Source organism: Desmodus rotundus, chromosome 13 (assembly GCF_022682495.2).
Source record: "Desmodus rotundus isolate HL8 chromosome 13, HLdesRot8A.1, whole genome shotgun sequence".
In the NCBI taxonomy this organism is placed as follows: domain Eukaryota; kingdom Metazoa; phylum Chordata; class Mammalia; order Chiroptera; family Phyllostomidae; genus Desmodus; species Desmodus rotundus.
The window spans coordinates 57,040,293-57,055,661 of record NC_071399.1 but is presented as its reverse complement, the minus strand read 5'-3'; the positions used below and the strand labels follow the sequence as shown (position 1 = coordinate 57,055,661).

At 34.8% G+C, this 15,369-nt stretch overlaps 1 pseudogene; it reads left to right on the top strand.

The window, feature by feature from the left end:
- The window catches only part of LOC112311422 (ATP-dependent RNA helicase DDX3X-like), a 66,292-nt pseudogene extending 51,588 nt beyond the window's left edge, over nucleotides 1-14,704 (top strand).
- Nucleotides 14,705-15,369: the final 665 nt, after the last annotated feature.

Below are 15,369 nucleotides of genomic sequence, written 5' to 3'. Positions count from 1 at the left end.
AAATTGTCCTGGAGGTTCCTAAGCCTCTCCTCATTTTTTTTGAAATCTTGTTCTCTTCATTCTGTTCTAGTTGAATGTTTATTTCTTCCTTCTGCTCCAAACCATTGACTTGAGTCCCAGTTTCCTTCCCTTCGCTGTTGGTTCCCTGTAAATTTTCCTATATTTCACTTTTCATAGCCTTCACTTTTCCCTCTGTTTTGCAACCATACTCAAGCATTTCTGTGAGCATTCTGAGTACCAATGTTTTGAACTCTCCTTCTGATAAATTGTCTATCTCCTTATCACTTAGTTGTGTTTTTTTCTGGAGTTTTGATCTGTTCTTTCATTTGGGCCATATTTTTTGTCTGGACTTGCCTTTTATGTAATAAAAGGCTAAGCCTTAGATATTCACCTGGGTAGGTCAACCCATGTAGCTGCTTTGTTGCAGCGTTTGTAGGGGAGGGGTCTGAGAGGGAACAATACCACTTGCTCAGCTCTAGGCTGGCTTTCAGTCATTTTCTCTGCTACCCACAGGCAAATTGGGCCTTTCTGATGTTGGTTTCCTGGGGGTGGGTTTGTGTACGTTCTAGGACCCTGTGGGTCTCTCCAGTGAACTGTCTGTGAGGCTGGGAGTTTCTCCTGCCCCCTCAACTCCCACAGGTTTTTCAGTCAGAGGTTTTGAAGCTTTCTTTTCCCACACTGGAACCCTGGGTTGCGTGGTTTGTCTGGCTTGTCAATTGTTTCTCCTGGTTTATCTGCATGCAAGTGTGGGACCACCCACTTTGCCAGCTGCCACCTTCACCAGTCCTCCAGCAACTGCCTTGCCACGAGTCCTCTCCACTCCCACTGCCTGTCTCTGCCCATCTTACCAGTCTGGATGAATGTTTCTTCTTTAACTCCTTGGTTGTTGGACTTCCATAGAGTTCATTTTTCTGGAAGGTTTTTTTTTTTTTTTTTTTTAATTTGTTGTTGTCCTTCTCTTCATTGTGTGAGGAGGCAACGTGTATCTACCTATGCCTCCATCTTGGGTAGAAGTTTGTCAGTTTGTTCTTTATTTCCATGTCTCTGGTTCTATTTTGCTTGCTTGTTTGTTTTGTTGATTAGGTTCTACTTATAGTTGAGATCATATGGTATTTGTCTTTAATTGCCAGTTTATTTCACTTAGCATAATAGTCTCTACTTCCTTCCATGCTGTCATTAAGGGTAGGAGTTCTTTCTTTCCACTGTGTGGTATTCTGTTGATAAAATGAACCACAGTTTTTTGATCCACTCACTTAATGATGAGAACTTAGGCTGTTTTCAGCACTTGGCTATTGTAAATAACACTGCTCTAAACATTGGGTTGTGTAGGTTCTTTTGAATTGATGTTTCAGGATTCTTAGGGTATAATCCCAGCGCTGCCATCAGTGGATCAAAAGGCAATTCCATATTTAGATTTTTGCTGACTTTCCATTCTATTTTCCACAGTTGCTGCACTAGTCTGCATTCCTACCAACAGTGTACTAGGTTTTCCTTTTCTCCACAACCTTAATAACACTTCTTGTTTGTTGATTTGTTTATGATGGCCATTCTGACCAATGTGAAGTGGTATCTCATTGTGGTTTTAATTTGCATCTCTCTAACAGCTAGTGATGTTGAACATTTTTCATGTTGTTTGTGGACCCTCTGTATGTTCTCCTTTGAGAAGTGTCTGTTCAGGTCCTTTGCCCATTCTTTAACTGGAGTATTTGTCTTTGTGATTTGCAGTTGTATGAGTTCTTTATGTTTTGGAGATTAAACCATTGTCTGAGGTAACATTGGTAATTTTTTTTTTCATAGGGTTGATTCCACTACATTTTGTTAGTGTTTTCTTTCACTATGCAGACACTTTTTAATTTGATGTAGTCTTACTTTTTTTTTTTCTTTATATCCCTTGCCCTAGAACATGTATCATGGAAAATATTGCTGGGTGGGATATCTGAAATTTTCCTGCCTATGTTTTCCTCTAGGACTTTTATGGTGTCATGACTTATATTTAAATATTTAATCCATCTTGAGTTTATTTTGGTGTCTGGAGTAAGTTTGAGTTCTAGTTGTTTTTTTGTTTTTTTGTTTTGTTTTGGTTTTTTGCATGTACCTGTCCAGATCTTCAATACCATTTATTGAAGAGGTTACTTTTACTCCATTCTATGCTCCTGACCCCTTTGTCAAATATTAATCAACCATTTTGACATTGATTTATTCCTCGGTTCTCTATTCTTTTCCATTGGTCTATGTGTCTGTTCTTATATCAGTACCAGACTGTTTTGATTATAGTGGCTTTGTGATGTAGTTTGATATCAGGCAATTTGATCCCTCCTATTTTGTTCTTCTTTCTCAAAATTATTAAGGCTATTCAGGGTTGTTATTTTTCCATATAAATTTTTGAAATATTTGTTCTACATCTGTGAAATATGTCATTGGTGTTTTGATAGGTATTGCACTGAATCTATAGCTTGCTTTGGGTTGTATAGACATTTTAATGATGTTAATTCTTCCAATCCTTATTCCATTTCTTTGTGTCTTCTTTAACTTCTTTCTTCAGTGTTGTATAGTTTTCTGAGTACAGGTCTTTTACTTCCTTGGTTAAATTTATACCTAAGTATTTTATTTTTCTTGTTGCTAAATAAATATGAATTTTTCCTTATTTCTGCTTCTGATAGGTCACTTCATAATACTTAAGGGAAGAATACATCTAGAAGATATAAACAATATGAACATATATGCACCCAATATAGTAATACCCAAGTATATAAGGGGAATCTTGGAGGACTTCAAGAAATATAAAGACAGAAAAACATATATAATATGGTATTTAAACATCCCACAGTCAACAATGGACAGATCTTACAAATAAAGAATCAACAAGCAATAAAGACATTGTGACATTGAATGACACACTAGACCAAATGGGCTTAATTGATATATACAGAACAAGTCACCCCAAAGAAGCAAAATATACATTCTTTTAAAATGCACATGGAACGTTTTCAAAATAGATTCTGTGGTAGGAAACAAAACAGGCCACAACAAACTCAATAAATTGAAATAATATCAAATATTTTCTCATATCACAATTGTATGAAAGTGGAAACCAACCTCAAGTAAAAAACTCAAAAGGAATCAAATCCATGGAGATTGAATAGCATGTTATTAGACAATGAATGGATGAACTATGAGATCAAAGAAGAAATCGTTTGTTGTGGAAACAAATGAAAATGAACACACAACAAACAAAAACCTATGAGACACTGTGAAGGCAGTCCTGACAGGGAAGTTCTTAACAGTACAGGCCTGTTTCAAAAAGAGAAAAATTTCAAATGAGCAACCTAACCCAACATTTACAAAAACTGAAGAACAACAGCAAACAAAGCCCAGAGTGAGTAGAAGAAAGGAAATAATCAAGATTATAGCAGAATTAAATGAAATAGAGACAAAATAATCAATCCAAAAGATCAATAAATCCTAGAGCTCATTCTTTGAAAAGATAAACAAAGTTGGCAAGCCTTTAACAAGGTTCATCAATAAAAATGGAAGATGATCTAAATAAATAAAATCAGAAATGGATGAGGAGAAATTACAACTGATACTACAGAAATACAAAAGATTGTAAGAAATTACTATGAACAACTATATGCTATGAAATTTGAAAATTTGGGTGAAATGGACAAAATTCTAGAAACATATAGTCCTCCAAAACTGAGTCAAGAAGAAGCAGAAAGCCTGAATAGACTGATAATAGCTAGTGAAATTGAAGCAATTAAAAAAAAAACAACACACAACTCCCAGCACACAAAAGCCTTGGACTGGACTGCTTCATAGGAGAATTTTACCAAATATTTAGGGAAGAGCTAAACCTGATTCTTCTCAAACTATTCCAAAAAAATCCAAGAAAAGGGAAGACTTCGAAATCTTTTTCTATGAGGCCAGTATTATCCAAACAAATAGAGACACAACAAAGAAAGAAAACTTTAGGCCAATATCATTGATGAACATTAAAATCCTCAACAAAATATTGGCAAACTGGATCCAGCAACACATTAAAAAGATCATACACCATGATCAAGTGGTATTCATCCCAGGGATACAAGGATGGTACAATATTCACAAATCAATAAATGTAATATATCACATTAAGTATATGAAAGACAAAAATCACATGATCATATTAACAGATGCTGAAAAGCATTGAATAAAGGTACAGCACCCATTTACGATAAAAACATTGATAAAAGTGGGAGGGAGTAGAGGGAGTATCCCTCAACATAATAAAGGCCATATATGAGAAACTTATAGCCACCACCATATTCAAGGGCAAGAACTAAATGCTTTCCCCCCACGATCAGCCATAAGACAAGGGTATCTGCTTTCACCACTTCTATTCAACATAATATTGGAAGCTCTAGGCACAGCAATCAGACAAGAACAAGAAATAAAAGGCACCCAAATTAGAAATTAGGAAGTGAAACAGTCATTTTTTGTGGATGACGTGACAGTATACATAAAAAAACCCTGTAGAGTCCACAAAAACCCCCAGCATGGTACAAAGTCAAATTCAGAAATTGAAGGCAATTTTGTATACTAATAATGAAATTTACTTATTTTTTAAGATTTTATTTAATTTAGAGAGAGGGAAAAAGAGAGGGAGATAAACATTGATGTGAGAGAAAAGAATTATGTGCCCTGACTGGAGACCAAACCACTACCCAGACGTGCCCTGCCTGGGAATTGATCCTGCAAATTTTCGTTCTGGGAAAACACCCAATCAACTGAGCCACACCAGTTAGGGCTCAAAGTCTTTCTTTTAAAGGCATCTTAAAGGCAAGGACTCATCATAATTATTTTTGATACCTGTGCCAGTAGTCAAATGCCATTCATTTTTCATTTAATTATGTCCTATGGAGATCTATGGCATATTGGCTTAAAGTTTATAGTGTTCATAGCACATACATAGGAAACAACCAGTGAATGATATCTGATAAAACAGTGTTCATAAGTGAAAGACAAAGGTTTTCCCATATCTCAATTCCCAGAATCATATTTAGTTTAAAGCTACACACACACACACACACACGCATAACATATATATGTTTATCCTCAGAAGAGAAGATACTGTTTAACTTTGAGTTAAGGTCTAATAAAACTGGTTATTTTGGGGATGAACATATAAATTCAAGTAACTTCCCTGATTCAGTCCAATATGGAGGACAGGGACACAGTCTAGTGTGTAAATAGGAACAAACATTTTGAAAATATAGTCATAGCTTAAATCTTAGCTCTACTTTCTAATTGTTTATTTTTGATGTCAGTATATGCCAATCTCTTCATAAGTTTTTAAATGGTGATACTTATAATAGCATAAAATAGGTATAATTTTGTAAAAGTGAATTTTAAACACATATCTCAATATCTTACTAATGAAGATTTAGTTATAATTTATTTTCAATTGTGTTAATATGATAGCATAGTAAATATACTTTTATTTTTTTAACTTTTATAACATTATATTTATTCTTAAGTTTGCATGATATTATTTATTTTATATCAACAGTAGAATATAGAAAGAAATATATATGCTTTGGAATTATAATAATAATTATTAGTATTTTAAAGGACTTTGGGGGCAGTATAGGCTCATAGGCTCATAGGCACAACTGAGAGGAAGATGCAGAGGTATCCTACATATCCCCTGTTCCCATACATGTAAAGCCCCCCATCCATTATCAACTTCCCTCATCAGAGTGGTCATTGGTTATGATGGATAAACTGACAATGCACATCATAGTCACCCAAAGTCCATAGTACATATTAAGGCTCACTCTTGGTGTTGCACATGCAATGGGTGTGGACCAATACATGTCTCATAGACTTGCTTTTACAGAATGTCATATAGTTGGAATCATACATTATGTTGCCTTATCAGATTGGCTTATTTCACTTAGAATATGCATTAAGGGTTCTTACATGATTTTTAATGACTTAATAGATCATTTCATTTTAACACTGAATAATATGCCATTGTTTGCATGTACCACAGTTTATTTATCAATTCACCCACTTAAGGGCATGATGGTTCCTTCTAAGTTTTGGCAGTTTCAATATAGCAGTTGCAAACATAATTATGCAGGCTTTTGTGTATACATAGGTTTTTATCTCCTTTGGTTAAATGCAAAGGAACATGACTGCTGCACCATATGATATGAACACATTTACCTTTGTAAGAAACTGCCAAACTATTTTCCAAAGTGTCTCTATCATTTCTACCAGCAATGAATGAGATTTTCAGTCACATCACGTTCCTGGCACTATTTGGTGTTTTCACTGGTGTTACTAGTGTTTCAAATTGTGACCCTTTTAATAGGTGGTGTTACATTTGCATTTCTCTAATAACATGTGATGTAGAGCATATTGTCATATGTTTGTTTGACATCTCTGCATCTTCTTTGGTGATGTGGTTGTTAAGGTGTTTGGTCCATTATCTCTGACTTTCTGTGATTTGAAAATGATTGCCTATGTGTAGTTTATTTTTCTTTTGTTTAATTTGTTTTGTTTATTTGTATTTTTTGGCATTTATCTTATTTGATGTTCCATGGGCTTCCTAAATCTGTGGCTTGATATCTGAAATTAATTTGGAGAAATTCTTGGTCATTGTTTCTTTTTAATATTTCTTCTGTTACTTTATCTCTTTCTTGTTCTTTTTGGAATTTCCATTATGCATAAATTATACATTTTATTGTTGTCTCATAGTACTTATATACTTTGTTCTATTTTGCTCAGTATGTCTTCTCTTGCTTTCCAGTTTGGGGGTTTCTACTGAGATACAATTAAGCTCAGAAATTTTTCCTCAGGCATGTCCAGTCTACCAATAAGCCCATAAAAGGAATTTTGTTTTTATTCCTGTTACAGTGATTTGATATCTAACATTTCTTTCTGGTTCTCTCTTAGGGTTTCCATCTCTCTTTTTACATTGCTCAACTGTTCTTACATGCTATTTTATCCATAAAAGCCCTAAGCATAGTAGTTATAGTTGTTTAAAATTATTTTTCTGGTAATTCCAATGTCCCTGTCATGTCTGGTTCTGATACCTGTTCTCTCTAAATTGTGTTTCTTTTGCTTTTTGAATATTTTTCCACTTTTTGGTATGTTTTATGTGTTCTGTAGATCCAGACACAATGGGCTGGGTACAAGGACGTGCTATAAACAGGCCTTTAGTGATGTGATGGTGAGCTGTAGGGGCAGGGGCAGCATTCTGTGCTCCTATGATTATGCCTCAGTCTTTTAGTGAACCTCTGCCTCTGGGCTGTGAACTTCACAAGTGTTCTAATTTTTTTTTTTTCCTATCCCTACCCCTTAGGTGGGAGAGGTTGACTGCAGTGGTTTGGAATTGGGTTTCTCCCTTCTCCTAGGTCAGTGAGGTTTTGAGAATACCCCAGGTTAGGCTCTGCTTAACTAGTTCCCCAGAGGGGCAGGCTTTGTGAGAAGGAAAGAGGGCTCTGGTGTATTTCAAAATAGTTCCTTTTCTTCTCCCTTGCCTGAAGCAAGAGGGATTCTCTGGCTTTTATTGTGGAAATCTGGTTGAACTCTGAGGTAAATCTTACATTGCAAGGGCCCCCTTAAGTATCCAATCTCCATGGAATTTCTAACTCGCAATTGTCCACACTGAGCCTACAGAATTTTGGTAATTATAGTCCGGGTTTTCCTACCTTGGAACTGGTTCTCACTGAAGTTTGGGCTAATATGTCTCTGGTCTGGTAAGGTGTTATTCTCTTTATTTGTCTATAGGTCTGATGTCTCATAAAAGCAGTGGTTTGCTTTGTGTCTTCGTCTTTCTTAGGGATTCTAAAGAGTTGATAATTTTAGCCTGTTTAGCTTTTTACTTGTTCAGACAGAGTGGTGGTTTTCAAGCTCCTTATGCACAGAATGAGAAATCTCAGAATTATTATTTATTTAGTAAGTGTTCATTAAAATTTTACTGTGTGCCAGTAATCAACTATAAGGGGATTCAATGCAAGTAATACAGATATAATTTCTTCTCTAGGCACATATTCTTTACAAACAGGCAATTGAAAGGACATTTAACAGTACCTAATTTTAAAGATTAAAAAGAGCAAAATCTAATGTTGGCATTGATGAATATCTTCTAAATAGCTGGAATTTTGGTTTTTATATAATCTAATGGGCCTCATAATAAACTTGACAGGAAAAAACTGTAATATACTAGATTGAAATACTGAGAAGCAGCCCCGGCTGGTGTGGCTCAGTGGATTGAGTGCCAGCCTGAGAACCAAGCAGTCGCTGGTTTGATTCCCAATGGAGAATCATGCCTGGGTTAAGGGCCAGGTCCCCAGTAAGGGGTGCACAAGAAGCAACTACATATTGATGTTTCTTTCCCCCTCTTTCTCCCTCCCTCTCCCTCTGTCTAAAAAAACAAATAAAAATTTTTAAATGATACTGAGAAGCAAATCATAGTAACTTCAAGTAACTTCCCTATAGGAAAGCAAATATAAAGCAAATGAAAACTCAAATCCCAAAGCTTCTAGCTTTTTTGAGTATAAGTAGATGTTGTGGCTATGGTTTAAATGTTTGTCTCCCTCCCAAATCAATATGTTGACACTCTAACCCCCAAGGTGATGGTGTTACTAGATGGGATATTTAGGAGGTGCTTGAGTCACGATGGCGGAGCCTCAATGAATGGGAATCGTGCCTTGTAAAAGAGGTTGCAGAGACACCCTTAGCCCCTTCTGAAAGTCTCACTTGATCATGCTGACATCCTGATCTCTGATTCTGAGGATTCAGAACAATGAGAAATAAATTTCTATAGTGTATAAGCTAATGAGTTGGTGGTATTTTGTTATAACATCCTGAATAGACAGAGACAGAAGATAACTTATATAAACTTAAGTAAATTCTTTTAATAGCATGGCTTTTTTCAGACTTGGATATAATTCATGACTCTTGGCACTATAAATCAATTTGTGTATCAATATTAAATGGAAGTAAGTGCTTAACAGAACGAAAAGAAAAGAAATTTCATCTCTGCTATGTTGTGAGACTTTCTACCTGACCTCAGGCAAATTATTAATATGTGGTGTTGTGCACCTACTTACTGTATAATACACTGGATATTAACACTGACCCCCCCCCATGCAGATAGTTTATATGATTCACTCAATAAACTTCTGTTAAATGCTCAGAAGACAGAAAAAAAATACATAAAGGTAGTAGAAATAAATCCTGTATTATATTTTCTCATCAAGAATGGAGATTTTATAGTATATATCTTATACAAATTCATTATAAAGACAAATACTCTCCAGACCACTCATGCCAAATATTTTTGTTTTGAACACAAATACATTATCACATCAAAACTAGTGAAAAGAAAATGGAAAAGAATAAGAAAGGAAGAAAGGAAGGAAGGAAAAAAAGAAGGGAAAGAAGGAACTAAAGACCAAACACTGTGATATCAGAATACATTACTATATAGAAATATATAGAAGTAAATTAAAAAATTAACAAAGACACCTATGTTATGGAATATGTCTATGGTATAACAGATTTATAGTCAGAAAATCTGAATCCAAACCCTCATCTACAATTTGCTCTGTTTGATTTTGATTAACTCTATTTTTCTATACTTCAAATTCCTCATTTGAAATGTTAGGTGTGCAATGAGTCTATGAAAACTGCTGCAAAGGTGAAAACAATGAAATGTTTGAAAAAGTCATTGGCACATTGTACAGCATACAGTAGAGGCTCTTTGTATGCTTGATAATTACTTTTATAATCAGTTAGTAAAAATCAAAGGAGCTAGAACTTGAAAAGATAAAAAAGAAGATAAGACCAAGGAGAAATAAAAATGAAAAGATAAAACTGCATTATTTTATTATTTTTGACAACTACATTTAAGGAAACTAACTGAATATAATAGTTTAGAGTGGGAGTTGGCTGATGGATATGACTTTGCCCTGGGTAAGAATCTCCCTGGAACTGCAGATGGTATAGAGTTTTTCATCAGTATAGATTAATCTGTTACATATTAATAATATTAATATAATAATAATCCAAATGAGTCTGCATATCATTATCTAGAAAGTCAAATAATGACACTTTTGAGTGAGAGGAAATGATTACAAGGATTAAGGAAGCATAATTTGAAAGTACATGCACCTAAAAATATAGCTTTAAATCCTGGGGATGTGAAGAAAACAGTTGTAATGGTTTGACAACATGAAGATCTCAGGAAGACTCGCTCACTGATCCACCTCCCACTGGGTGATGATATGGACCCTGGTTGCCTAATTATCAATGGGATTTGATATGCAAGTATTTTAAGGGTTTGTAGACTTTTATTGTTTCTGCTATTTTTTATTTTTTTATTTTACAGCTAGAATGTTTGTTTTGGGAATATCTATAATTTGAGGAATATATGACTGGACCTAGTGTTTCATCTTTCTTAGTTGAACAAACTAGTGAGTTCAGGGGACCAGGGGACCACTAATCTCTTCCAATTAAATCCCACACTATATAGCCTTGTGAATGTCTGTTACCTATTTAAATAAATATAAGGAAGAAAGTTTTGATATTTCACTTACAAAGTTTAGAGTTCAGAATGTAAACTTAAACTAAAGTACATGTGGAAAGTTTTCTCATTAGTTTCTCTCCTAAAATTATATAAATATTTTTTTTTCTGCCAGGTTTAATGGTTACAAGTTTGGGTATATTGTTTTTATTTAAATATTTTTATTACTTTTAGTTATGCTATAGTATAACATATAAAATTATAAAAAATAAACAGACCCTCAGTATATACCAGCATATTTATTTTGGGTTATTAGTGTAAAGCAAGGACAAAAAGAAAAGAAGGAAGAGAAAGAAAGCAGGAGGAAGAGAAAAGGGAGAGGGAGGAGGAAGAAAGGAAGAAGCATCATGTATAGAACTAAACCTTGATCTTCCCCCTGTCTTGTTGTCCTCACTCACAGGCAATCCATGTGAGAAAAAACTATGTAACATTCACATATTTAAACAATCTTTACCAAGAATGGTTAAGTTCCCACCAAACACAAAATTCTAAGCATCTGGTTTGTCGTATTTTTAAGCCTTTTACTGTGTTTATTTCTGGGAAATTTCTGAATATCTGGGAAGATAAATTCATTTTATATTATTCAATGGGTTTTAGTAGAGGTAAAAAAAAAATCACTTAGGGTGGAGTTTGAGACAACTGTGTACTAAGAACAAAAAGAAGAAATCTGATAGTTATTTTCCCAGTTAATTCAGGAGGCATAATCATTGTAAAGCAGAGAAGGCTTTATTGCAAGAATAATAGTATCCATGTGAAACATCCGTTTAATATGCATTAGTGTTAGTTAAAAAAGAAAGGTTGTGTCTTGCACAGAAAAACATCATTAACATAGGAATCAGGTATGTTGACTTATTCTCTCAAGCCTGTCATTATATAGCAAGCTTCACATAGGCAAGTCAGCTAACTTCTTCCTCTGTAAAGTAATGGAATGCATATGTACTTTCATAGATCATTCATAGCTTTAAAATCATATCATACTGAATACTTACAATTTATTATCCTATATCAACTGCAAAAAACCCAAAACTATAAAAAAGTATTGATTATACTCCATTTGTGCATAATTCAGAAATGATCACTAAGAAAATAATATGTTTTATATTGGGGATTTGATTACTTATTTGCATTGTACCTTGAGACCTAAAAAAATTATCTTTATAAAATCAAGATCACAGAAATCTTTTAACTTATAACATTCACACATGTTGTATTTTATACTCAAAAGTGAAGAGTTTTCATTGAAATTGCCATCATTTAACTTGAACTATGTCAAGAAGAATTAGCTATAATGATTGTTTGTTTGTATAATATATTCCCAGATCCATTTTATTTTAGTGATTCAAACTACAAAAATGTTTGATACAAAACCACTTATAGTCAAAATTGGAATTCAGAGTTTTCCCTAAAATTATAGTTTTGTCTTTGCACTATTACATTGTGTCATTATGCTAACTGCAAACCATTGAGTAAATTCACAGTTCTTTGCTTACTAACCCAAAACTTAATTATGTTATTCCTTATCACAAAAAAGCATAGACTATTAAGTCACAGTTTAACTCAGAATATAATAAACAACAAAAAAACCCCTGAAATTGTAAAATCTTAATTGGCCTTTTTGACTGAAATCTATGTAATAATATTTGATCTGAAATGATGGAATAATTAGAAAGTATCAACTAAACAAATGTAAAGGGACCATTTTAAAGTTAAATAATTTAGAATCCATTTAAAAATATATAAAACATTACATTGTGCCTGTATTAAATACTTTGCTTAGCCATACCTGATAACTGGTGGGAGATAATGGCCTAAAACTTTTTTTGAATCATAAGTTGTTCAAAAATAGTTATGTTGAATCTCATTGTTTGGACAAAATTCTAAACATTTTGGAGAGCCATACATACTTCCCTGGTAAGAAGACCTCTCTGTAAATCAACCGCTCTCCCCCCACAAAAGAAGATTCTGATTCCTATGTACTCTTCAAGGATGGTCCTGTGGCAGTGGAAAAGGTGCTGAGGCTGGACCTACAGTTTGCTGGAGCACACATGAATCTTTAAGATATTCAGAGTGGAGGATGTATAGACAGCAAAGGATGCAATATTCTTGCTCACTTAAGGTAGAGAGAAGTTAAAAAATAGTCTAGAATAAAGACAGTTCAGGGCGGAGTTCTAATAAACATAAGGATGTGTACACCAGCTTTCAGTCTCATAGTGACTCAGGGGGGAATGACACTTCTTTAGTGATTGTGGAAGTAGATCAAGGGAAGGTTTCATAATCATGGGTGAAGTGTCTATGCCAGCACTGGCAGCATGTTGAGAAGTGGCTTGGCGAACTTGAGCTTGGTGATGAAAACAGTCACTGGTGTGGCAAACCAGATGAAGACGATTGGTCACACTCACTCCTATAAAGTGAACAGTTGGCACAGGGATACTTTTCTGGATATAACACTGAGATTAGCTTGGAGAAATATGGCATTTCAATAGAGGCAACAGACAACTGTCCCTCGCATATTGAAAGTTTCAATGATGTTGAGATAGGAGAGTTATGATGAGAAACATTAAGTTTACTTATAATTCTCACCCAGTTCCAGTGCAAATACTCCCATGATCAAAAACAAAATATCAAAAACAACATTTGCTAGTTTGTGACCAAACAGCATCTGGAAAAATTGCAGCATTTTTCTTGCCTATCTTGAGTCAGACTTATTCATATGGTCCAGGGGAGACTTTGAGGGCCATGAAGAAAAAAGGAAGGTATGGGTATTGCACATAATACTCAATCTCTTTCATATTAACAACAAGACAATTAGCAGTACTAATTTATAAAGTAGCCAGAAATTTTTCATACAGATCTAAAGTCAGTCCTTGATTTGTTTGTGGTGGTGCTCATGAGATTTAGAATATGGGTGTCACATGCCATTATCTTTTCCCAGACACATGTGTGATATGACAGAAATGAAAAATATTGGATTAGATTTCTATAAATACTTGGTGTTGCACAAATCTGACCCAAAATTAGATATGGAATTTTAACTCAAATAAGCAGAATATATAAAAAAGATACTATGCCAACAAAGGAAGTTCACCACAACAAGATATTAACGGCTCCAAAGGAAACACAGATGCTTGCTCATGATTTCTTGGATGAATATATTTTAATAGTTATAGAAATATTTGACATACCTTCTGAGAATATTACACAAAAAGAGTCAGTAATTTCTGCTTGGCCTCCTAAATGCAACAAGCAAGGATTCACTGACCTTAGTGTTTGTGGGGGCCAAAAAGAGTGCAGATTCTCTTGAGGGCTTTTTATTCTATAAATTACATGCTTCTACTGGTATCCATGAAGACTAATCTTGAGAGGAAAAGAGCAGAGAACTTTCCCAGTTTCTCTCAGGAAAAAGCCCAATTCTAGTGTCTCTAGCAGTAGCAGCAAGAACACTGGGCATTTCAAATATAAAACAAGTTATCAATTTGACTTACCAAATAATAATGAAGAATATGTACATCACTTTGGCTGTACATGATTTTTAAAAATATTTTATTTATTTATTTTTAGACACAGGGGAAGGGAAGGAGAAAGAGAGGTAGAGAAACATCAATGTGTGGTTGACTGTCTTGTGCCCTCTACTGGGGACCTGGCCTGGAACCCAGGCATGTACCCAGACTAATAATCAAACCAACGACCCTTTGTTTCTCAGACCAGCACTCAGTCCACTGAATTACACCAGCCAAGGCTGGCTATACATGATTTGTAGGAAATCTTGGTCTTACCTCCTTTTCGTTCAATGAAGGGAACACAAATATTATGAAGGATTTGTTGGATCTTCTCGTGAAAGCTAAACAAGAAGTGCCATCATGGTTAAAATATGGCATAGGAACACCACTACAAGGGTAGCAGACATAGACATTCTAAGAAGAATAGATTCTGTGGAGGATTTGGTGCTAGAAGCTATCAATATAGTAGCATGCTAGCAATTCCAGCTTCAGTAGTGGCTGCTTTCTCAGCCACAATGGTCGCATTGCTGGAGGCAGCCATCACAGCAGGAGCATTGGGTGGAAGTAGCTATGGAGGTGTTAACAGTGAAGGTAAGGAGGAAATTCCTACTTACAAGGGGTTGACTAGTGTGGCAATGGAATATGCTGTCCAGCAGATCATGCTGCCAAACAGGATAACATGGGAACATGAAACTTAGCTACCCTATACTTTGTGCACCTTGAAGAACACACTGCAAGTTACTAACTGCGTTATTCCATTATGTTTTAAAAGAAGTTCATGGTCACAAGAAGAGATTAAAGAAACAATCAGCAGCCCTGCAGCCCTGTTGGGAGGGCAGTTTGAAGACTTCCTTTGCTGTAGTTTAGATTAATTCCCCTCCTGACTACTCCCATCCTTAAGTACACTTACAATTTTGTGTGACTATAATTTGTTGTTAATACTGTGCCTTTAACTGTACATGACATTTTATTTTGATGCCTTCTTCCCCCAGTAATGTTCAAGATATCATTTGTTGACAAAATAATTTACATAACTCTTTTAATTCTATACATTTTAAACTTAAGCACAGTCACACATAAAACCCCATTCATTATTAAACTAATGAGTAGATCAATTTTATTACAGTAAAATTCTATCTTAAGGATTTTTTCTTCTCAAGTATATCATTACTTGAAAAGAGTAATGAGTAGAAGAGTAGAAATGTATTTTTCCAGATTAAACTATTGGTATAGAGATGCCATCCTTTCTCCTTAATATAAAAATGAGCTTTGCCTTATGTTTATAAGGAGACC